Genomic DNA, 26,201 nt, shown 5'->3' with positions numbered 1-26,201 from the left:
GTCTGAACTGGCAGACAAGTATATGGTAGATTTGTCCAGAACCAGGGCATTGCAGGGTAACCACAGGTTGCATTATTCAGATCAGGACTTAGATGAGAGAAGGACAACTGGATTAAAAACACACATAAGGGAACTGATCACTGGAATAAGAGCATGGAGAGATCTTGACAAATGGGAAGAGAGGTGGTCCCAAAAGGGAACTGTTAGGCGGAGTGCAAATGTGATGTCTCCGGAGGGAAGGCTAATGCAGATGGAAGCATTCCCTTTGCGAGAAATAGCGAATGGGAGTTATGTACATGTGCCCTGGAGCAGAGGAGATTTAGCTGCATTTACCAACTCATTTCCGAAGTTAAGAGAGAATCCTGTAGAGTGGTACAAACAGGTAGAGAGGTTTGTCAAGATTTCAAAGGTATTGTGGATCGATTTGAACACCTTATTTGACATTGTAGTCCCAGGAGACTTGTGGATTGCATGCAAGACTAGTGTCGAATGGCCAACTGCAGAACCAGAAAGAAATGCTATTACTAATGGACCGTCAGAAAGTGTAATGTTAAAGTATGAAAGGGTGATGACATGGCTGAAAGAGAAGGTGCCACCACAAGATATTGATTGGGTAAAAATAGACAGGACAAGACAGGAACCCAAGGAGACAGTTCATGAGTATTATGAGCGATTGCTGAAAACGTTCAAGCAATACAGTGGACTAGATGTAATGGATCCCAAGGATATAGGACAGTTTGTATCGAAGTTTGTTTTGGGGTTGAGACCTGATATTTGTTTAATGATTCAGCAACATTTAATTTGTTGGCAAAACAAACCATTGGATGAAATTCTGAGATACGCAAGGTATTGCAGTGATGAAATAGATTCCAAAGCAAAGAAATTGAAGGAGAAATTGATGATGGTGCAGATGCAGTCAGCTGGAAAGGGCGGACAACAGCAACAGGGAACAGGGACAATGGGTCGGAAATCAAATAGTCAGAATAAGAACAACGAGGAAAACTTGAGACCTAGAATAGACTTTGCTACATTGAAAAAAACGACAAAGTGCCACCAGTGTCACCAGGTGGGACATTGGAGACGCGAGTGTCCCTATAACCCTGAAAACGGAGAACTAGAAGTAGAAGAGGAAGTTCCAGAAGTTCCAGTTCAAGGGGTGGCGGTGTCAAGAAGTAAGGTGGCCAAAGGGGGGACTTCGGCTCCACGAGCTCAGTTCCCGCAGCCACCAAAGATTGCGACAGGGGGAAAGACCTATAGACAAATGCCCCTTTTTGTAGACGACGAAGAGGGTTACTACGTTGATCCAATAACAGGACGACGTGTAAGTAAAGAAGAGGACTGTACCCTCGGGGCAGTTCTAGAAGTGGATCAAAGAGGACCGTTTGTTGAGGCTGAAGTGGCAGGGTGTCCTACAACATTCTTAGTAGATACTGGAGCTACTCGATCAACTTTGAGATCTGCGGTGGTTCCACATTTACCAATGTCGGGGGAAACGATTCAAGTGGTAGGAGTCGCAAACAGGAGAATGACTAGCCCTTTGACGGAACCAGTGTCAGTGAAAATAGGAAACCACACCAATGAACACCAGGTTGTAGTATGTGATTCAAGTCCTGTGTGTCTGTTAGGAAGGGACTTATTGTGCAAACTGAATTGCACAATATACTGCACACCTCAGGGAGTGGAGGTACAGACTATAGACGATGATGCTACCTTTAAAGTTGCAAATTCGAGAGTATGCGTAGAACTGTATCCTACCCTGACTGTGGAGGACCTTCCTTGGGATTTACGAGATGCAGTGGCATCAGAGGTATGGGATTTCACTGGAGAAGAGATAGGATTGATCAAAGGAGTAGAACCAGTGAAGATTATGGTGAAACCAAATGCTGAATAGCCAAGAACACCCCAATACAAATTGACCCCAGAGACGATTGCAGGAATAAAACCCGTGATTGACTCTATGATTTAACAGGGAATACTGAAAGAAATCGTGGGCAGTCCATGCAACTCCCCGATTATGGGTTTACAGAAACCTAGTGGGAAATTCAGAATAGTACAGGACCTTCGGAAAATTAATAACATAGTTGTTTCATGTTGTCCAGTGGTACCGAATCCATCAGTGATATTGTTTCAGATACCATTCCAAGCTGAATGGTTCACGGTGATAGACCTTTGTCAGGCTTTCTTCTCAATCCCATTGGATGAGGAGAGCCAGTATCTTTTCGCTTTTAGCTGGAAAGCCGTGTTTTAACATGGTGTCGTATCCCACAAGGGTATACAGAAGGCCCATCAATTTTCAACCAGCTATTGAAGAAAAACCTTGAAGATCTAGTACTGCCACAGAACTCGGTTCTGGTCCAGTACATAGACGACCTACTTGTTGCGTCAGGAACAGAAGAAGCTTGTAAGACAGACACCATCGCCTTGTTGAACCATTTAGCTGAAAATGGACACAAGGTGTCTCCGAACAAATTGCAGTACTGTCTGACAGAAGTACAGTACTTGGGTCACCGGATAGAAAAAGGAAAGCGCAAGGTGTCACCAGATAGGATAGATGCGATAATGAAGATGAACGCGCCTACGACACAGAGAGAAGTCAGGATGTTTCTAGGAATGGTTGGGTATTGCCGACAGTGGATAGCTAACTTTTCACTGAAAGCAAAACCCTTACAGAAACTGACGCACAAGGAGGTGAGTGATCCGGTACCATGGGACAGGGATTGTTTGATGTCGTTCCTACAGCTGAGAGAGGACTTGTGCCGTGCTCCAGCTTTGGGAATGCCTGATTACGAAAAACCATTTTCACTTTACTGTTGTGAAAGAGAAGGTTGTGCTTTGTCAGTTTTAGTGCAAACTCATGGAAATGCCCGTAGACCAGTTGCATACTTTTCGGCTACTTTAGATCCGGTAGCCGCAGCGTTGCCCGGATGTCTCAAATCCGTTGCTGCAACAGGTGTCAGCATTGAAAGGTGTGAGAACATTGTAATGGGACATCAGTTAGTGGTGTATGTACCTCATTCTGTAGAACTGTTAATGACCAGGACCAAAACACAGCACTTGACCAGTAGGCTCACGCACTACGAGCAAGTTATTCTTGCTGCGGAGAACGTGACCCTTAAGAGGTGCTCTGTTTTGAATCCTGCTACATTGATGCCACTTCCTAATGATATAGAAGGCGAAGAATGTGAAGATCATGAGTGCCTTGATGTGACTGAACTATGCACAAAGCCCAGACCAGATATTGTGGATGAGCCGTTGACTGACCCTGATGAAATCTTCTTCGTTGATGGCTCATGTTTAAGGGACGATACTGGTCGGTTGAGAGCAGCTTATGCTGTTTGCACCATTACTGGAGTTGTGGAAGCCGCTTGCCTGGAAGGAGTACACTCCGCTCAGGTAGCTGAAATCATTGCATTGACACGTGCCTGCTTAGCAGGTAGAAAAATTAGAGTCACCATTTATACCGACAGCCAATATGGGTTCGGTGTAGGTCATGATTTCGGGCAATTGTGGTCTCAGAGAGGTTACATGACCTCCTCTGGTTCGCCTATTCGAAATGGAGAATTTGTGCGGCTGTTGTTAGAAGCATTACAAGGTCCAGCTGAAATTGCAGTTGTTAAATGTGTAGCCCATACAAAAAATACAGATTTTGTGTCGCAAGGTAATAGATATGCAGACGAAGTTGCCCGCTATTGTGCGGAGCACGGATATTCTTTCACGGAGGTGGAAGTAGGTGGGGCTCAGGAAAAGACAGAATTAAACATGGTACTGGAAACAGTAGATACTTGGGAAGAGTTAAAATACATGCAGGAAAACGCACCTGATTTCGAGAGAAAAGCATGGGAAACAGCAGGCTGTATAAAAGGTGAAATGGATTTGTGGGTTTCAGCAGATGGAAGGGCAGTATTGCCTGAGGAGTTAGTGAACCCAATGGCACGACAGATACATGGTCCAGTACACTTAGGAAGAGATGCCATGTTGAGGGTATTCAGGCAGACTTGGTATTGCCCTAAGTTTAGGATTGCAGCAGAAGCCGTGTGTAAACGATGTGTCACATGTCAGCAATTGAACGTAGGGAAAAGAACACCAGTTACAATGAGTCACATTGGGAGGTCTGGGGGGCCTTTCAACAGAATGCAATTAGATTTTATCGAAATGCCAAAAGTCAACCATCTCAGGTATGTTCTGGTGGTTGTATGTATATTTTCCAGATGGGTCGAAGCATACCCTACACGCAGGTGCGATACACTCACAGTAGCAAAGTTGTTGCTTAGAGAATTGATTCCGCGCTTCGGGGTGCCGACCTCTCTGGAATCAGATAGAGGAAGTCATTTCAACAGCGAAGTTGTGAAGATGCTTTGCTCTGCATTGAACATTGATCAGAAGTTGCACTGTAGCTATCGACCAGAAGCTTCAGGTATCGTGGAGCAGATAAATGGGACTCTGAAGTCCAGGATAGCCAAAGTATGTTCATCGACGTCCTTAAGCTGGCCTGATGCTCTACCTTTAGTGCTCATGAGTATGCGTAGCACACCAGACAGGAGAACAGGACTTTCTCCACATGAGGTGTTGATGGGGAGGGCAATGAGACTTCCGTCTGTTCCAACTGCAGCTTTGTTGAATATTACAGATGACCTGATCCTGGATTATTGCAAGGGATTGTCTGACGCCATTCATTCTGTGTCCCTTCAGGTACAGGCTGCTGAAGTTCCATCTTCAAGAGACCTATGTCACGATTTGTGCCCAGGTGATTGGATCCTGGTGAAGAAGCACGTCCGGAAGAACTGCCTAGACGTGCGTTGGAAGGGGCCCTACCAAATAATCCTGACAACGAATAAAGCTGTGAAGTGTGGAGGGCTGCCAAACTGGATACATGCATCCCATACTCGAGGAGTTCCAGCACCCTTAGAAGAAACAGATCCTCTCACAGATGAAAATCCAGCTGTGGATGACGAAACACAAGAGGGGATCAGTCAAGCTGTAGGGGTGTCAGAAGAAGTTGGGAGTGCTACAGATCCAGAAGAAGAAGAAAGACAGGATGGCAGTGAAACTGAAGTTGCCACGGAAGGAGAGAGTTGTTGTGAATACGGCTCAGACACAGATCAAGTCCCGAGTGATCAAGAACCGAGTGTGAGGACAAGAAATAGGAGAACAAGGCGTGGAGAAGCTAGTTGGCCTGAAAGAAAGAAGAGGCCGAGTTTGAAGACAACTCCAGAGAAAACTCTTGTTCCTATATCTGAAGACTCGGATTTGGACGAAGGTGCACAAGGACAGGAACAGGAAGGTCCGAGAAGATCGAGGAGAGTGCGAGTGCCCTGCAGAAGATACGCTACTCCTGAGTGGACCTACCTCGTTGCAGATGTCCAAAGCACAGAGATGCGGGAGGGTGAGGGAAGTGGCTTTGACCAGTATTGACCCCATCATAACAGTGGAAATAGTGTTGCTGATACCAGGTGTGGAGGTCGAAGGGTTGTTGACACTCAATATTCCCTATCCTCCTTATCTGAGCGGGATAAGAGACATGATTTTAAGCAGAATAGAATTTCCGATTTGTTGTTCAAGGAGGCCAATACTTGAGGAGACTCTTCTTCGTTTGGGAATATTAGAGAGTGTGATTCGTGTCGCTGGAACACGTATAATTTCAGATTGCTAAAGACTTTGTAAGTAAACAGATTGAGAGATACCCTAGCGCCAAGTGGAAGAAGAAGAAATTTAGGGATTACATTTTAGTGGATGGAGAAGGGCTAGGGTTGTCTGTCATGAGAAAAGCAAAGACTGAATTTCAAAAGGGATTATCAGCTTCCAGGAGGTGGTTCGAAAAAAAAAACTGAAGAAGCAATGAAAAGAGACTTTGTGTTGTGAAGAAAAGTAGGACTTCACTGTCTTGAGATCATGGAGGCTGGCAACCCGAACCGCAGGACAAAATGCATAGTAGGCACATTTTTAGTGGGAGTGATTTTTCTTATAGTTCTAGTAGTTAAAAATGAAGAGAAAGCAGCAAAAGAAGCAAAAATTGTATCGACACAGAAACCTACTACGGCTGGTACAAAGGGGGACAATGCAGTGAAAGATAAAACTATACTAGCAGCTGAGACTCGTAGGTTACACGTAGATGAATCACAGGGAAACTTTAAATCAAATGTATATGCTAAATTGCTTTATGAATATATCGATGCCATGGAGGCCAAGAATTGTTATGTCTGTATGAAATTGCCAGCCTCGGTAGACGAAGGTATTAGATATCATCATCTTCCATTGACTTATGGAATCACATGTAGTTTGTTACTTAGTATATTTTATGAACGTGATGGGTTTGAATATTATTTTTCTAACTTTGATGCGGTGTTACCAGAAGTGCCAAATTACAAACATTTGAACAAATGGGATTATTATAAGAGTGAAGACAGATTAAAGAAATTTTTCATTCCTTGGAAAACGTTGGATACTTCACATGCCCGAAGAAATAATTTGACTTGTAAAGTGTCAGAAATTGAGAAAAGGTTTATAGGGCAGGTGGATGATCGGTACAGGAGACAGAAGATCTTAAAAGCTTCAGGCCAATGGAAAACAGATTGGACTGAGGAAGAAAGATCACATCAAAGAAAGGGTAGTAATGGTCCAATAGCTTTAGATCGAGAGAAGAAAGGGAAACTGTGTATATATAGGGGTAAAACCTATTATGAGAATGTGTTTGTGGGAGAAGTAAGTTGTGAACATGCTTTTCAATTAGAATATTACAACAAGGACTTCTTGAAGGAAATGCAGGTGATCCCGAATGTATATTTTGTTTGTGGAAGTAATGCATATGTAAAACTACCGGATAATTGGTACGGATCATGTTATTTAGCAATTGTCTTCCCCAAAATATATCATGCAAAGGATTTGGAGATCATAGAGAGAGGAACTCAAGTTAGAGGAAGAAGGGATGTACACTATGAGGAGGTAGTTGGAGACGTATTTGGTGCTGCATTTCCTCTTTTAGGGATAATACTGAATGATGTCAAGATTAGAAGATTGGCAACTGTTGTAGATAGGTTGTCTGCTAGTACTGCTAGATCATTAATGCTAGTGGAGGGAGAGATGCAATCGATAAGGGCCATGGTTCTTCAGAACCGACTTGCCTTAGACGTTCTGTTAGCCAAAGAGGGAGGAGTCTGTAAGGCTTTGAAGGTTCAGGAATGTTGTACTTACATTCCAGACAATTCAAAACCTTTAGAGAAGTACATACGGAACATTACTGAAATTCATCATGAAATTGAAGATTTGACACAGATAAACGTGTGGGAAAAGGTAGGTCAAGGAATGGGTAAAGTTGGAGGTTGGTTTGCCAACCTAGGAAAGGGTTTCATTTGGTACATATTGAAACCTATCATCATAATAGTGATTTGTGTAATCACTTTGTGGGGATTGGTGCGACTGTACCAATGGTATAGATCAAATAGGTTGCAGAGATCCATGAGAGAGCAGGAGAGGAGATTAGCTGCAATGCAGGATAATCAGTACAGGAGTCTGAGGGCTCTAGAGATGATGAAACGAGGGAGTACTGCAACGACTTCTGTTTGATGCTGTTCAAACCTTAGAGATGTGTTGTGATGATGATGACTACTAAAAGTCATCAAAGGGGGGATTGAGAGAGCGCAAATTGAGAAAAATTGTAGAAGTGCACCATATTTACAAGCACGTTGTATTAGCTTAGTATAGATTACATAAGCGTGTTTAAATTATAGAGTAAGAATACATAAGAGTGTTTAACTAGAAAGTAGTACATATATCAGTGTGAAAAACTAATGTAGAAGAGTGTAGAGATGTTAGAATGATGTTGAAATCTCATGTTATGTGGCTGTTGTAGGGAAAATGTAATTCTGCTAAACGTAGAAATGTGTAGGCCACATGGCAGTTCACAGAAAACGAAAGATGCTGTTCCACTTTAACTTGAGATGGATTTTGATGTTATTATAATTCAAAGTATTATTGATCATAGAACTGAATAGATGTTTTATAGAAGTGTTTCATATAACCATTGTGTGTAATAAGTTAGAATACTGTTTAGACAAATAAGCTAAAAGTTCTCAGAATGCATAGGCCCGTTTCATGTATTAAATAGGCCTGAATAGAGAAGTTCATTTCTTTTGATCTGCATGTGTTAGGTGGAGAGATGTCATGTTAAGTTTAAATTGCAGAAACTGCTCGATGCTTTACGACTTAAAAGATACGGTGGAGGTCGGAATTTGAGGCCCACAGTACAAGTGTCTGTTTGCAGGTGCGAGGAGGTTCTAATCAAGCGAGTGATGAATAGACTTTTGTTTAAAGAGCCAGGGACAGGCTTGGAGGAGGCTTCAGGAATTTCCTGGGGGGTACCGTCCTGCCGGAGAAGAGCCTGAGAAGCAAGGTCAATGCTAACGATGGGCCCAGAGGAGTATCAGCACGGAAAAATACCAGAACCAACACCACGTGAGGGGCGTCTCTAAAGGGCGTTTCTATTGTAAATGTGATTTTGTATTAGGGACAGTACCCCTGGGTGGAGTTAGAGCAGATGATCTGAGGAACCTAGGAGAGCGGATGGGTAGGCAGATAGGTTAACTGCGAGATATCGATTCTCAAAGAACACAAAGGGAAATGTGTGATCTTCTTAGGAAGTCACCACGGCTGACACCTTTTTAGGTTAAGATTCTGCTAAGTAGGGATGTCATTTAGTCTAGTGTAGGGACAGTCTAATCCGGATTTTTCTTCTTTTCTGTAAATGACTCACAAGCTACAGCTCGTGGCTATTCTTGCAACTCTTATGACTTTTGAATTGGTTTTGATAATATTCTTTTGCCGACTAAGAGCTTTTAGAGAATTTTTGTTTGTATTGATACCCGTATATCTTTTGAACCTTATCTTGAGATGTTTGTATCTCCAGTTAACTTTGGCTTTACAATAAACTTTTAAAACTTATTCGTGGTAAGTGGTTCTTTAGGGTGGGGTAAGTCCTTCACAGATTGACCTAGTAGTGGATTGCCTTTTACTCTTTGACAGGTACCAACGGTTTAGTCGACCTGAGTTGGGATCTAGATCTATAACAACAGACTAGAAATCCTGCGTTAACAATGGTATATAGACAGTGTAGGTACAGTGTATATGAGGTCCAAATACATGTTTCCATATCAAATTTATTGTAGTACACCATACAATACTTCTTCAGTGAGTCTTTGGTCATATGCACTCACTCTTTCCTTCCCATGTAAACTTTTATCTGTGAAAAGCCCTTCTCAACATTGGTTACTTGAGAAAGGCAACGCCAAGACAGAGAGTACTCAATTTGCTAACTCTGGCCACGGACAGCTTTCCATGCCAATACTGGTGCACATGAAGATTGTGATTCTCTGAGCAGGTTCTGCAACATCTGCGTTAAACTGGGCGCTTATGCCCTCAGAGGTATTGAAGTGGTCAAAAATGAAGCTGCATTTTTGAAACTACAGAGAAAATTCCCCTTTACGGAAGGGATCTAGAACTTGTACAGAGTACCATAGTGAGGTTTCATTGACTTCAAATAGCATGGTAGCTGAAGGGACATTTCTATGCACCACTGCAAGCCATTTCTCATACATTGTAAAATAAAAGTTCTTGAATTGCTCTTCAACATTGCTTTGCTTACCAAGTGGCAAGCACTTTAACATGGAACATGGTACAGTTCCAAAGTCACTAAAGGTGTCGCCCAGCCTACTCTCAAGGAGATGTTTCACATCTACACCAATTATGCTGAACTCTTGGCAGATAAGGATGTGTTCAGACTCTAGTTTATTTATTATGTCCACTACAACTGTTATGTTTTCCTGTAAATATGTAAGGTGCACTTTTTTCATATCACTATCAATATGCGACCAAAAATCCTCACATTTCTTGCCTTTGGCATCATCACTCAGCAAAAATTCTTTAAATGGTTGCCACATGGATAATATAGCATTCACAGCCCCTTGGACTGAGAACCATCAGCTAAGCGACACAGTTGGGATGACTCTTTCTTTGATGCCACACAAAGCATATAATGAGAAATATTTGTGTTTTAGTTCCAGCGCATAACAAAACAGTGCACCAGAATGGACTAAAAAGTCAATAGCATTCTTCATTAACTCTGAAGATTATAAAGATGCTTTCAGCATACCATCTACCAAGTGGCAAGGATCTCTTACAGGGAAGCACTTCAGCTCAGATATCAATTTTGACAGGTCATCACACAGCTTTTTCATATACGTAGCTGAATCACTGCAAATACAAACAATATCACTCCAATCTTTGTTAAACTTTGAAAGAACCTTTTTGAAGCAGCATTCCAAGTGACACTGCTTCCAGGTTTTCCAAAAGTCTGATGTCCTGTTTTCACCACTATCCCAAATGCTTGATGATAGCATTCTTTTCACATATACTTGTCACCATACCTTGCTTTGAATGTTTAAAGCCTGCAGTGTTGGCAATTCACCTATCATCAATACTGACTCACTAGAAACTGGGGGCTGATTTATCAAGGTTTTTTACCCACTCTCTGTGGGTAAATGTGATGGCACATATTGGGAAAGATTGATATGAAACCAGCCATTTTACCTATCAGTGAAAGAATCAAACACAGCTAAAATATCAAATATGATTTTGACATTTCCTGATTATCTACAGTTTATAAAATAATTAAACAAGACCTAAAACATGCTTCTAAAACCTGCATCTTTAGATCAAAGACCACAAAACTGAAAAAAGTAGAAGGAAGAAGAAACAATATTTTAGTGACATCCCTAAACAAAACTCAAGCAGAATAATGTTAGTCCATTCTTTCTTGCTGCTAGCTTGTATAACAAAGTTACATTGTATTGGCCCCTTCAAGAAGAAAACAAAAATACTCTTTCACTCTCCTTTATCTTTCTTTGAATGGCAAGTAGTTTGGGGTTCTGCTGGTGTTTTTTCAGTGTTTATATGTTTACACTGGTGAGGGCTATTTCCCATATGGTGCGGTTTTATCAGTTATTATAGGTTTAAACCTAAAACCGGACAGCCTAGTTGTGGACTACAGGCCCCATTAGTTCAGTTAAAAAAGTTAAATCAGATGCCAGTAGGCGTTTGAGGGTGGATCTTTATTACACTGTGTTAAAGACTGTATACAGTTATTTTGTCATATTTAGGCTCATTAATTATCACAGTAAACAGGGGTTTTGGTTATTCCCCCCAGTAATCCCTGGGTGTAGAAGAATATGCATGGGCCAGTGAGTCAATCGATTCAACCACTGGTACTCTTGCCCTGTGAGTGGGTAGGGGTAGTATACTTTATTGATTGATTAATTAAAATCTTTACAAAACGCAATTACTCCATTATATACATTTGAATAATAGTACATAGTTAAAATTACATTTTGCATAACAGTAAATCTTTAAAATTGTATAAATCCATTAAAAACTGCTTAAAAACGAATTCATGTGTTCAGAATTAAAGAAAATAGTGACGGCATTGTCATGCGTGCAAGTCTGTCAGAAAATGAGAACCATTCATTGCAAGGACTGGAGGGCAAATTCTTTAGTTTGACATTTTACCATTTTAAATGTACGCTTTCATTTCTTTCCTTCCTCCTTTGTTCTTTTAGTGTGATCTTTCCTGATGGTTCTTCTAAGCTGCTCATTTGCCCCACATCTGTATCTTGCCATATCCCATGCGAATCATGCAATCACTGCTTGTTACCCCAGCTGTCATGTTCAAATGGTATTATTCATAGTGTATATTATTGTTTTCAACCTCCAAGACAGATGCTTGATTTAGATGTTACATTTCAGCCACTCGGAGTGATTTTTACTGACTGGGCATCTTTGAACATATAATGCGCAGTGTGTCAATGTTTTACGGTTCCCAGATGGCTAATACAATGCTTCTAACTGTGGCAGCCATTTTGGTACTTTAAAACAATGGCATACTATGAACAGTACCATTCTAAGATGTCCATTCACTTCTATGTTTATTTTTTAAATTTATTTCTTATTGCAAGCATATGGCCACCGCAAATAGGCAGAAAGGTTTTTCCTTTTTTCAAGTTTTCTTCTTTTAACTTGCATATGCTTGTTTAGTTTGTGTGTGTGTTTTTAATGTGCACTGGTGAGTGAGTAAATGCAAGCATGAGTCAGTGGGCAGATGAATGATTGCAAGAGTGGAGGGATGAGCAAAAGAGTGCATGTAGTTGAGCGCCTGATTTTATCACTGACAGAAAATACATTTTTAGATATATGCCAGACCTAATGGCTTTGCCACTGCTAGTAGCTGATAGTTCAGTGGACCATTGCTATTGTAGCAGAGAATGGTCCGTAACTTGAGGCGAACAGTATACAAATGATGTCCTTTACTCAGCCTGTCAACATCAGAGGTTGATAAACTGAGTCCCATAGAACTGGGTTATAACAGCTAAGAGCAATGGTCTGGAAAGGAATAGTTCCTATAATGGGGCAAATAAGTGAATAAAACATTTTTAAATCGAGTTGTCCGACTTTACATTTATCGTATTTACATTTGCTTCCCATCTATTCCAATTATAAGTTATAAAAGAAAACAGTTTACCAGATAGATCTGGGAGTATACATTTACCTGAATGTTGGGCAGAATCTTTATAAGAACCTTTTTGGTTTACATTCTTTTTAGCTTTATAAAAGGGTGACATTAAATCTGTAAAAAACTTTACAAAGGCTTTAGAAATCCACACCTAATGCACATTCCTTACTCAAAGGAGGGCATAAAGAAGGGAAGAAAAGCTAGAAAGAGGCGAGAGAGATACTCAGAGAAAATGTCCTGAGTACTTACTGGTAATCTCCATTACTCCGAGCACTAGCCCTTCCTCATCACAGTCTCCAGATAATGAATGTAACCCACATCCAAACAGACAGTCATATATGTTCCAAATAAAAATAGCTTCGAAAATATTTGAAAGCACAGATTTACTTTACTTCTTGACTAATCAACCCTGTGTAGGCCTCCTCTGTCCCATCTTGTCCACCTGCTGCTAGCAATGAAAGTCCAGGTGATTGTGGGAGGGAATGCAGGATTACTCAGAATAGTGAAGATTGCCACTAAGCAAGCAGGACATTGTCCTTTCCTTCTCACTGTCTTTACACGAGGATGCACCAAGAAGAATGCAGAAAAAACACCAAACAGGAATCATCCAAGAACATGGCACCAGAACACAAGTATGGGAAGTAGAACACCAGAATAGGATCACCAAACAAATACAAACCCAAATGCCGAAGAGCTGCCCCAAACACATGCACCCTAATTGTCGCACAAAAGAGGGCGTCATCAGACAAAAGTGCCACTGATAACCACCTGTGCCAAACTTGTCTGTAGACCAAAGAAAAGTCTTTTGAGATTGATTCCACTACACCTCTCGGAAGGCAGGATAGCCTCCTCTTCCGACTCTTCAATGAGAAAACCTGAGTTGCAGGAAGAATCACAAAGACCTAGGACTGGATTTAAATTTGCTTTGATTTACATGTGTAAAACGTAAACATTATACTGGCAATAATACACTGAGCTATTTATGCTGAGGAGTGGTGAGGCCAAAAAAACAAGTATATTTGAAACTATTTACAGCATGGTAAAAAGTAGAAATATTAAGAAATAGTCGAGCAGTAGATTTCCAAGTTTTAGTAGTAATCTAAGGCAAAGCCAGATTTCCTAATCTAGCACGTAAACTTGTCAGAATCGCAAACTACGAGCACCCTACCATATGCGAGGAGTGGTGATTATAAAGTCTTTGAATGTAGCTAGGAGCAGCAGACTTAAACATCACCATCATATATACCACATATACAAAGTGAATTGAAGAATCTTCTCGTCCTTACAGGAAGGCAGTGAGTCTCTTGATTAACTGAAATATGAGATCATTTTCATGCTAATAAAAGAAGACGAGCTGCAGAATTTTGAATCCAGTTAAGCCATAATGAGACTAGGAGAAGGCCTACATGCAAAGAATCACAGTAGTCCGGTTGGGAAACAATTATTACCTGGATAACTGTTTTAAAAAATGGTATGGAATTCAAGGTCTGATGTTACCGAGCACTTTCATCATAAAAATGCAAGTAGATGTAAACTTGTTGATATGACCCTTGAAGGATACTGAGTAGTCAAATTCTACTAGGTCCTAGGATGCTTGATTCCGGTCCAGGAAAGACATGGCTTGGCAGTTCAGGCTGGACTGTTCCCATGAGGCACAGGGTCAAGACTGATTTGCATATGGCCATGTCTGAACTGGGGTGGCTTGGTGAGCAAAATACCGATGGATTAAACCCAGATCTGTGACTGGGAGTGAATGTTTTGCCATTGTGCAACATTCCGTCCATCATCTTGTGTGTTTTGCTGTTTACCCTATGTGGAAAGGGTATGCCCAGACGTGGGTCCCATGCTCACTAGGCCACTGGTGTCAAGCTATCCTGGATGAAGACGGCTGATAGCCAGAAACCGGTCCTAGGATGCTTTATTCCGGTCCAGGAAAGACATGGCTTGGCAGTTCAGGCTGGACTGTTCCCATGAGCCACAGGGTCAAGACTGAGTTGCATATGGCCATGTCTGAACTGGCGTGGCTTGGTGAGCAAAATAACGATGGATTAAATCCAGATCTGTGACTGGGGGTGAATGTTTTGCCATTGTGCAACATTCCGTCCATCATATTGTGTGTTTTGCAAATTCACACCCTACTTTTTTAGCTATTACTGATTGTAAAAACATTTTTTTACAATATTATTGACCATTGTTTGCACTTTTCGCCGTTATTATCGACTGTATGATTTCCTTTTAAAATTGCACTGCCCATAATAGTCACTGACTTACTTGTGATTTTCATTTGTAAACTCTGCCCGACCCCGGTCCGCCGCGGCATATGCCGTTTGATGCGGAGGGTCATCTTGGCAGCACATTTCACTTCTGCTTACCCGGACGGAAGCTAAGGTAGCGCACTAGTCGATCTGGCCTCCTCTCCCTATTTAACACCGAGGGAGGCGCGGACGCGCGCAGCGGCACCCTGACTAAGAGGGTGAGTCGCTTTTGGGAATAGCGAGTATCCAATACAGATCTAAAATTGTAGGAGGCTATTTTGAGCTATTACTGATTGTAAAAACATTTTTTAACAATATTATTTACCATTGTTTGCACTTTTCGCCGTTATTATCGACTGTATGATTTCCTTTTAAAATTGCACTGCCCATAATAGTCACTGACTTACTAGTGATTTTCATTTGTAAGCTCTGCCCGACCCCAGTCCGCCGCTGCGTATGCCGTTTGATGCGGAGGGTCATCTTGGCAGCACATTTCACTTCCGCTTACCCGGACGGAAGCTAAGGTAGCGCACTAGTCGATCTGGCCTCCTCTCCCTATTTAACACCGAGGGAGGCGCGGACGCGTGCAGCGGCGCGCCGGCGGCGCCGAAGGCGCGCCAAAGGCAAGCCCGTCTGCACCCGTCTGCGCCAGAACGCCGCCAGCTGCCTTGCCACCATTCTCTGTTCAATCTGGTCCCTCTACTGTACCCCTATCTTCAAGATTGGCTACAACTACTCCACCCCATATCAGGTATGAACGAAAAGATCTATTAGATTTAAATCGCCTCCCTTGTAATGTATCAGAAGAATTATTAACTGACCTTAGGAAGGCTCCCTGCGCCTGCATTAGGACAGATAACGCCCAAACCAAACTTACTAGTCCCCTACCGGGAACATACACAGCCATATATTTTAACGCCAGATCCATTCCAAGACATGCTCTTGAGATATGGAGTCTTCTTAACTCTGAAGAACCAGATTTATGTTTCATATCTGAAACATGGCTCCATGAGCACGCCATCCCCGATCTTCACATAGCCTTTCCCCAGCAGTACTCCATGATTAGACATGATAGAACAGGGGGAAAAGGTGGTGGAGTACTCATAGCAGCCAAGGAGAATATTAATGTTCAAATCATAGAAAGTCCTGTGGTAAATGATTCCGAAATCATAATTTTCAAAGCAAACACACTAGGAAAGAAAGAAATATGGAAAGGGGCACTACTATACCGTCCACCTGGGAATAAAGGAGATTTTGTTAACATTCTCTTAGAAATCATAGCCCCTCACTTATTGACATCAGACTATTTTTTATTATTAGGTGATTTTAATTACCATGCCGACGACCTGTCCAACTCCGATACAGAAAAATTAATCGCTGCTATGAACACCCTCAATTTGACACAAAAGTTTACTGGCCCTACCCATCAAGCAGGTCATACGCTTGATCTCCTATTCACTAACTCCTCTAATGTTTCATTAACTACTCCTACTCCATTATTATGGACTGATCATTTTCTTGTGAAATTTTTTATAAAAAGCTATAGACCAGAAATCGCACGGAATAAAAATCAAAAATTATGCAGAAATATGAAAAAAATAACTTTAGCCGCCTTTTCTGAGAATTTTGCGATAGACCAAAATAATGTAAAAGAAAATGCTAACTTTGGAGCTATGTATTTGGAGTCTGCTGTCCAAAAGACACTGGACAAGATAGCCCCTTTTCGAAAGGTGCACTGTAGGGAGAAAATCTCGCCTTGGTTTACTGACCAACTAAAGCATCTCAAAACCTTAACAAGGAATGACGAAAAAACCTGGCGCAAACATAAAGATCCTGATAGTCGTAAAATCTATCAAACCCTACATACTAAATGCATGAGGGAAATAAAATCAGCAAAAAGAACACACATAGCTGAACGAATAAACAAAGCCGAGAATTCATCTAAAGAGCTCCATCATATCCTAAAAGAATTCACTTCCTTTAAAAGTCCGCAAGAAACATCAAAAACAAATGAATGGACGGAAGACCTTTCTACGTTTCTAGACGATAAAATTATAAAAATATGTACATCTTTCGAAACTGAGAAAACACCCCTCCAATATTTGGAACTGGAGTTACACGCGAATCAAGCTGTATATTCAAAAGACTCATCCCCGAGCTAATCCATTTTCGATCCGCTGGATAATGAAAAAACTATTCTATATGGACGTGAAATCAAATCAGGCTCCCCTAGTGATCAGCTTACCTCAAAACTATTTGCCACTCTTGCCCCAGTGTTGGTAGACTCCCTTTCCTGCCTCCTAAACACATCCCTGACAGAAGCGGAATTTCCTGAAATCTGGAAGGCAGCAAGAGTTAAACCTATATTAAAAAAAACTCGGTGCTGATGCAAATATTTTTTCAAACTACCGCCCCATTTCCCTGTTGCCCTATCCAGGGAAAATATTGGAGGCATTTGTAAATGAGCAACTGGTGAGCTATCTTGAGAGGAATAATCTACTCGATTCCTCACAGTCGGGTTTCCGTGCTGCCCACAGCACGGAAACTGCCCTGATTGAGGTCACCGACAATATCAGACTTGCTCTTGACAGACGCCAATCTTGCATTCTGGTACTTTTGGATCTGTCAGCTGCCTTTGACACCATCTCCCACCAGATCTTGATTAGAAGATTGTGGGAGTGTGGTGTCAAAGGGCAGGTTTTAAAATGGTTCATCAGCTATCTGTCAAAACGAACAACCACATTGCAAATAGGCGAGACCCTGGCAGCACTCGGCCTGTCATTAGAGGTGTGCCCCAAGGTTCTATTCTCAGCCCTTCACTTTTTAATGTTTATATGGCCCCTCTGGCCAAACTGATTAGGGCACACGGATTTGACGTGTTATCATACGCGGATGACACGCAAATACTGGTTACCCTTGGTCCCGATGTAAATGATACCAAAAAACGTTTTAAAATGTGCTTGACAGAGGTAAATAACTGGATGAGTCTAAACCATCTCCAGTTGAATGGCACCAAATCTGAAATTATGACATTTGGGCGAGCAATTGAATATTGGACCCATGACTGGTGGCCCCGGGAACTGGGGGAATGCCCCGTCCCAAAAGAATCAGTCCGTAACCTAGGGTTCCGCATGGACAACAAATTATCCATGAAGGACCATGTAAATCACACTGTAGGCATTTGCTTCGGAATCATGCGGAGCCTTCGTAAGGTCTTCAAATGGTTACCAACTGAAGCACGCAGAACTTTGGTTCAGGGCCTCATAGTAAATAGGCTAGACTATGGTAACTCCCTTCTTCTTGCCATAAATGAGTGCCATATTAGGAAATTGCAAGTTGTGCAAAATACTGCGGCTCGTCTGATCCTCGGTCTACCCAGACGATCCCCCTCTATACCATGCCTAAAAAGCCTACACTGGCTCCCTGTTAAAAAAAGAGCCATTTTTAAAACCATGTGTTTGGTTCATAAACACATGTATGGCCCAGGACCAAAATACTGGAGTCAAAAACTGACATGGTACCAGTTTGGTCGACAACTGAGATCAAGTTCTAAGTCCCAACTTACACCTCTGAGAGTTCTAACTGTTAGAAATGGCGGACGCGCCTTCTCCTATATGGCGCCATCCCTATGGAACAAACTTCCCCTACACATACGCACAACTACTGAACTTATGAGTTTTCGCAAAAAACTGAAGACATGGCTCTTTAGTTAAAATTCCCATCCAGACTCATTTTCTTTTTTCAGGACTGTCCGCATGCGCCATGAGACTCCCTCGGGATGTGATATGTTGCGCAATACAAATATCCAGACTAGACTAGACTACTTATAAACAGAGGTGGCAGACTAGGGGGAATGCCAAGTTCCTCAGCCCATCAGTTAGCATCCATCCAACATGTGACTTTGAAATAGTGTCCTCTTCGAATTTAAATAAAGAATGAGATGTATCTCATCAGCATAAAATGTGATGCTGAAGCCATCAATCAAGCCAGCAAGTGGGGTTCCATATATTTTGAAAAACATTGGACTGGTGCTCCACACAGTTACATAAGAATGAGGCAAACCATTGTAAGGAACTGTCTCTCACTCCAGCTCCGTATAGACCATCTAAGAGGATCAGGTGGGAGAATGTGTTGCATGACATGATGACGACCAATGAGAACAATAATGCCTCACTGCCATAATTAAACAACATAGGGATGTAAATGGGCAAGACCAAGAGCGTCTGTCCTTGAGAGAAACTAAACTGTGATCGATTGAAATCCAGAGCATAGGTACTTCCAATAAAGGGAGAAGTTGAGCATTTACAATACGCTCGGATATTTTCACTGGGTGATAGAGAAAAGAAATAGATGGCACACCTTAAGCAGTATGATAGGCAGAAAAAGGAGATCTGATCGCTAACCTCACGTCCCATATAAGACTCTTCTTTCTGCAACCGAAACACCTCAAAGTTCTAGTCAATCAATCAAGAACTTCTATAGCACTAATTCCCTAAAAAAAAGGAGCCTAGCAATCGTTCAGCATCAGGAGATTTACAAAACAGGTAAGTCTTGAATGCCTTCAAAATTGAGAAGAGCTAACGATTCTGTTGAAGTTCTTCTTGCAACAGTGATATGCCATAACAGGTAATCACTGTGAAAGAGAACAAACACAGGGGACCAAAACTTGGGATTTTCCCACGTGAGGGGCAAGAATATTTTTTTAGGGGAAAATAATAAATTTTACTAACAATGTCAAATATCTATGCACAAGGGTATCTTCACCCACTATTTTACATAAGACCTATCGGACCCCTCACCATCTGGTCAGAATATTAGTGTGTCTTAATAAAGACCCTCGCCCACTCTAGTAGTGGCATGCTTCATCATCGGGTCGCATCCTGGTCCCTAAAAACCAGGATGGTTTCAACCATATTCCAGGGAGCATTCTGGATAATAGTTAACAGCCAAGGATGGTAAAGAATAAAAATGCCTTAAGTATCACAGGTATCCCTTTTATTGGTGGTAGCTCAGGTATGGTTAAAAATCTACACAGTGGGTAAAAATGGGGAATAATGGTCCTCTTACCCTATTCCTGTGTCGACATGTTTCAGACATTGGATTGTGGCCACTAAGGGGCATTAGACTTTCATCAGGATGAGAAACATGACCCGGATCTTCCGTACCCGACTAATGACAACTTTTGAGGACAGAAGACAGACAAAACTTTTAAGATATAAAGCATGCAAAAACAAGTATACTATCCTCTGCTTAAGGAAAACCTCTTGCTATTCTCTATGCTATAGGCTCATTGAGCGACATGATAGGAGGAGGGGGTATGTACCCCTGTAGTCACAGATTCGTCAAAGGTGCAACGTTGCCTGTTTACGCCTTCAACCAAGCTGAATTAAGGTATGTTTATTCTTTACAAATCCAGGCTAGTGGCTGCCATCCAATGTACTCCCTGGGATATGGTCGAGCCCACCCTGGTTTTTAAGGACCAGGATGAGACCGGATAATGAAGCATGATCCTACTAGCGTGGGTCTTTAAAAATAAGTACCTGTATTTCTCAGTAGCAATGACTGGTCCAAGAGGCCTGATGTAAGATAGCATGAGAGGCTTCCATTGGGTATAGAATTACTGTGAAAGAACAGCTGGTAGCTAAGCAATGTAGTGCTTGCAATGTGATGATTCCCAATGTAGAGCCTGCACTGTAATGTAGGTAAACCCTAGATCAGCCCCCCCTTCAACCAGTGACAGCACAAAAATGATGGCCAGAAGAACCCCCAGGGAGGTCAACAATTTGTCATCAATTTCTCTATGGTTTTGAACAGTTTAGAGTGAGGGTGCATACTTATTAGAAATGTGATTGTTAGTTGGAGGATGGTAGCCCACCAAAAGTACTAAAGTCACTATTTTGTTAGGTCCAGCAAAGTTTCAAAATTTAAACCTGAGTTCAACTCCTTCCAGCTATGGCATAGATCAGAAAAGGTTGACTTAAGAAAATGTGTATAGCATTTAGGAGTGCCAAAACAGGTAAAAAAAAACAGAAACGTAATACAATAGAAGATCTCCTTTCAATTTATAAAAATAGAGAGTAATTTACTGAACTAAATGACACCAAAATGACAGAAATCCAGTAAGGGAAATAGAGATATGATTTTTTCGAATTTTAAATACAAATAACATTAGAAAGCACTAGGCACCAACTGCATTCATCTGGTTGCACGTGAACGATAACTAGGTGTGATTTAGGAATGATCGCAATGGAGCACAGATTGGATACAGAAACCAGGTTGAAAGTTTTCCTTTCTAAGATAGTCTCTGAAATGAAAGTAAAATATCATGAGCTGGTGAAGGCAGCAGGCTGAGGTGGAGAAGGGCTCCATGAGACCGGATAGACGAGCTCCCAGTGAAGTTGTTAACTTTTGGCAGGAAAGCTCAGAGCAAGTGAAATTCAAACTTTGCGGCCAACGAAGGGGTGCCTTAGCCCTGTGAAGATTTCTATGTTCGGTTTCAGTCACTTTTTTGATGATTAGATTAATGTAGTGGAGCAAAGCTGCATGCTGTAGCCGAGCAAGGCTCTACAAGGCCAGATACCATCTCTGCAATGGATGTATTTAAATAAGAGCCCAGTAAACAACAATCACTCCTGTTCTGTTGTTTCTGTGTGTTAGCAGTACCTTTTTACTGCAAAATACCACAAATTGCACCATTTGTGTAAATTGTTACTGAGAAGAGCACCTAATTTCGTTAAGTGGAGTAATGGCATTATTTCAGGAATTTCGTCTGACAAGTGTAACAGAAAATTCACAGATTACATAGACGTAATTTAAATTTCTCCCAATCCTAGTCAAGACTCATTCCAGCAAAATTGAACAGTAGGCTCCAGGGCAGGCCTCTTTGGAACTGGTTAGATGGGCTCCTCAGTAAAAGGGTATTCTTGCAGCTTTTTGTAGCCCTTATACTTAAGAGTAGGTTAGCCAGTTGACCCTTGGATTCCAATTCTTTTTCCATGGTACAAGTGGGAACAGATCCAGTCCTTCAGGTCCCTACAAAGTTCTGAACAGCAGGCAAAATCCTTCTTCTGCTTTCCATGGGTCCAGTCTCCTGGGCCCCTGACCAAAAGGGAAAAGGTTCCCAGGGGTAACCCTGCCCACGTTTGCAGCAGTTCCTGTTTGCCTTATAGCAAACAATCCCACACTGCATTGATCTGCCTAAATCCAACATTGCAGAAACCATCTCCCCCTGGGCAGAGCTTGTGTGCCCACCCTAGAGGTGTGGTCAGGGAAATGTACAAACCCTCCTCTGTCGTCACTTAAAACTAGTTCCATAGTGTACAACTCACATTGGGTTGTTAGCTCTCTTTGCTGGGTGCAGTAAAACCTCCTCGTATATCGTGGGTCTCACAATGAGCTACATCATGTTCAACTTTACTGTGGAATGCTTGAAAAGTTATTTTGTAAACCAAGCTGATGTTTTTATTTCGAAGTGTGCTTTACAACATTGACTTACTGGAGTCTTCTCATCCAAACTTTCATGTACCCCAGCAAGTGTGTCAGTGGAGTGATGTTACAATACAAATTCACTTTGTGTCAGAGGAAAAAAAGTAAATACTTTGTTAAAAGAATTATTAACATTTAGTGGTAAGCCATCTGACATTTGACAGTCTGCCTTTGAAAAAATATGTAATATGTTGCACGACAAATTCCAAAAAGCCTCTTTAGTTAATATTGAAATTGAACTCATTCAAGGTTGTCTGGGGTACTGCAGCACTAAAGCCTTCCTACTTCTGTTACCTTTCCACGTACTAGAGGAACACTATGACATTCACCACAAGATCAAAGTGTGACCCATGCACTGTGCACCCACAAAGTTCAATTAGTTCACAGGCACCAAGCAAAACACCTGTATCAGACTGATCACTGATTGCCCTGGCGATGGCCAGTGGTTGCTGTGCCCCTCCTTGTGTGATCCGGCAAAATGACAGTGTCAGGCAAACAGTGACACATGACTCTCTGCTTCTACCCAACCCCCTAAGAGCTGTACAGAAAGAAGGAGTGGAAACACAAATTAAAAAGTCTGCTAAAGCAGGGCACCCATGAAGCAGTCGAGCAGAAACATGTCTGTTAGAATGGAAGGTCTCCTGGAACGTATAAGGCCATTTCTCTCTGCTCTGAGTGCCCGAATGCATGTTTATCTGGTATAATGACTTTTATTTTGGCCCTGGGATCACACTAATACAGCGTGCATAGAGGTCTAGGTGGATCTCTCACTATATGAGCTACAGGACCTGTCCTGTGATCCAGATGAGTGCACAACGTGCACTTTCATAATGGGCAGAGGATTGCTATCACTGCTCTGGAAATAGTGATCCAGCGGCCTATAGGAAATATGCCATAAACAATGCTATCCAATTCTATAACCTACTTCATAAAATGCTACTCTAACTCATGGACCCATTAACTAAACATGACATATTTTGACCAACTGAATCAGGTGATCAATTAAAACTATACACACCTTATTTACAAACTATATATAAACTATATACAACCTATATACAACCGCGGTAAAAGATGACATTATTTGAATAAATCCTAACTATTTAAATGACCACCATGGCGATGGCATCTAGCTAATAGTAACCTGTGCTTCCGAATAACCTAGACCAGCTTGTTTTCAAAAGTAAGATTTTATTAACTAATTGTAGATATTTCAAAATATAGTTTCATAAATGTAATTTTATTAGAATCAAAGCAAGCATGTTTGAAAAGTATCATAAGAAAAACACAGTTTTAAGCAAGAAATAATAAATTGAGCATTTCTAAATCCTAAGTCCCTAGCTAAGCTAAATAAATGGAAATAAAGTAAAGTTCTTTGAGGATTCTTACGTGCTCCACGCAAAGTCCAGCAACACGACACCCTCATCCGAAAGTTAGAAAGCAGCAGCCAGCCCATCCCTAGGGCATGGACTTTTTATACCTTTCTATGCTAGCTAATCTAAGTAAAGGAAAATTTTCTGCAAAAGTCGATGTCTCATTGGTCCAAGAGTGACAAGTGACATGTCACCCACATTTCAAAACTTCCATTAGGTCATTATTCTTTGGGACCATTGTCTTTCTTGTACGTGTTCCAAAGCTTCCTTGGTTTGCAACAATTTTAATCAAAAGTTCTCACTGACTCCATTTTACTTCCGCGGATGCCAAGTTAACAAGTGTTCTTTCTACCGGTTTCTGACCTTGGCCACGTCCGACAGAATAATGACAACGCTTCATCTTTTTGCTCAGTGAATGTGACTTTGACGGAAACTTTTTTTTTTTTCAACATTGACATCTCGTGCTCCTTGCAGAATTCAATTAATCTTTTAGCAAACTCGAGCAAACTAGGCCCAAAAGCAGGCAACTTATTTTTCTAGTATAAAACAAACACAAGAAAAGTATTAACGTAAGAAATATAGTTTATTCTGTTTCCACCTTTCGTTTACTAATTGATTAACCCTCCCAATTAGTCTGATGCTACCTAGCAAAAGCAAACAAATAAAGCAGCATTTTATATCTACCAGTCTTCATGAATCCATGAAACCTTATGTGCACCTAGAATAGTAGAAATGACATCACATAGACAAGGAAAGCAAAATAAGCACATGCCACTTTTAAATTTGCTGCAGTTAGTAATGACAAAACGAAAACAACAAAATTAATTTATTATTTTTGCACAAACAAAAGATGCAACAATTATGCACGTTTATGAGCACACATGTTAATGTCCCCGTGTGTAAAATGTAATCTAGGTTGTGTTAGCATAACACATCACAAATCATTAATATTATTATTTATGTTACGGAAATGTGACTTCACGAGTTTAAACAGATTTCTGTTTTCTATCTCGCTCCATCAACTCCCTCATCTGGTGATTAACAAATCACCACACCACCACCCAAAATTTGGAAATTTAGACTTTTTGGAAAATTATTCAAATTCATCTGTGTCAGTATTTCTAAAAACCTGTTTCTGCAAAATCCTTGCAATTGTCATAACGAGCTCTGTGTAATTCTTGTAACTCAATCTCCCTTTTCTCTTCCTTTTTGATTTTATAAATTCTTCTCTTTTCCTTCATTTGTTTCTTTCTCTTGTGCAACAAACAACCAATTTTTGTCAAAATAAAAATGAATATTATCACAATCAAAGGTGCCAAAATCTTGCCAAGAACTGAACTTCCAATGTCATGGAACCAGTTTTTAATTGATTGAAATCTTTTTGAAAGTCTTTCTGTAAAATCTTCTTCTTCTAATGGAATTATCTCTGAATGCATCTCTGTAATGTTTTTAATGTACATCTCAATGTTCTTACTTTCGTCAGGGGTGTATGTGCAACAATGTTGCACATGCAAAATGCCGCAGACTCCTCCCTCTTTTGCTAGGAGTATGTCTAAAGCAAGGCGATCTTGAATCACCATGGACCTGATTGCAATTACCTCAACATTCACTAATTGGAAACCATCAGCAGTATCTGTTGACAATCTATCAACAATTGTGGACAATTTTCTGATTCTTTCTGCGTTCAGGGTTATACCTACCAAAGGTATCACTGCTTGAAAAATATCTCCCAAAACTTCTGTGAAAGTTTCTCTTTTAACCCTATTTACAAAATTGTGAATTTTGAACAATCCTTCCGAATCTCTGTCAACATGGAACATCTTAGGAAAAACAATTCCAACATAACAAGTTCCATACCAATGATCAGGAAGGTTGTAGTAAGCCTTGTCACCACAAACAAAATAAATCCCAGGAAAAATTGGATCTTTTCCACCTTTGAATCCCCAATCTCCCATGATCTGATAAGTATCTTCACAATTACTTGCACCCACAAAGTAATTATCAAAAAGTGTATTATCTCTCCTAATGCAAAGCTTACCACTAATTGGTTTGTCTATGTGAATTGCAACATTTTCAAACATTTTGCCATTAAGCTTCTCATCCTCTTTCTGCCAGAACCTGGACTTAGTCTGCTTGACTATTTCATTTCTCTTGTAAATTGCTCTCCTCTCTTCAACCAGGTTCAAAAACTTCTTTCCTTCAGCACTCAGTTTGCATGTTAAATTGTTCTTGTAAGCGTACTCTCATAGGTGAGTTCATTAGTAACAAGGAAAAATTCCCTCATCTGTTTGGCTTTCTTATGCTTATTCAAAGCACCCTCAATTTTTAAATTTGCGAAAATCTCGTCAAAATCTGAATAGTAGTATTCTAAGCGTCCAGTTTGATAGAACAAGCTAGCTAACACACTGCATGTTACACCATATGTAAGAGGAAGCATATTGTATGTCACTCCCTCAGAAACAGAAGCAGGTAATTTAACGCAGACATAACAATCTTTTGCATCCATTACCTTGACATATTCACTCAAAAGCTTTG

Source organism: Lissotriton helveticus, chromosome 1_1 (assembly GCF_964261635.1).
Source record: "Lissotriton helveticus chromosome 1_1, aLisHel1.1, whole genome shotgun sequence".
NCBI lineage: Eukaryota > Metazoa > Chordata > Amphibia > Caudata > Salamandridae > Lissotriton > Lissotriton helveticus.
This window is presented reverse-complemented; position numbering follows the sequence as displayed.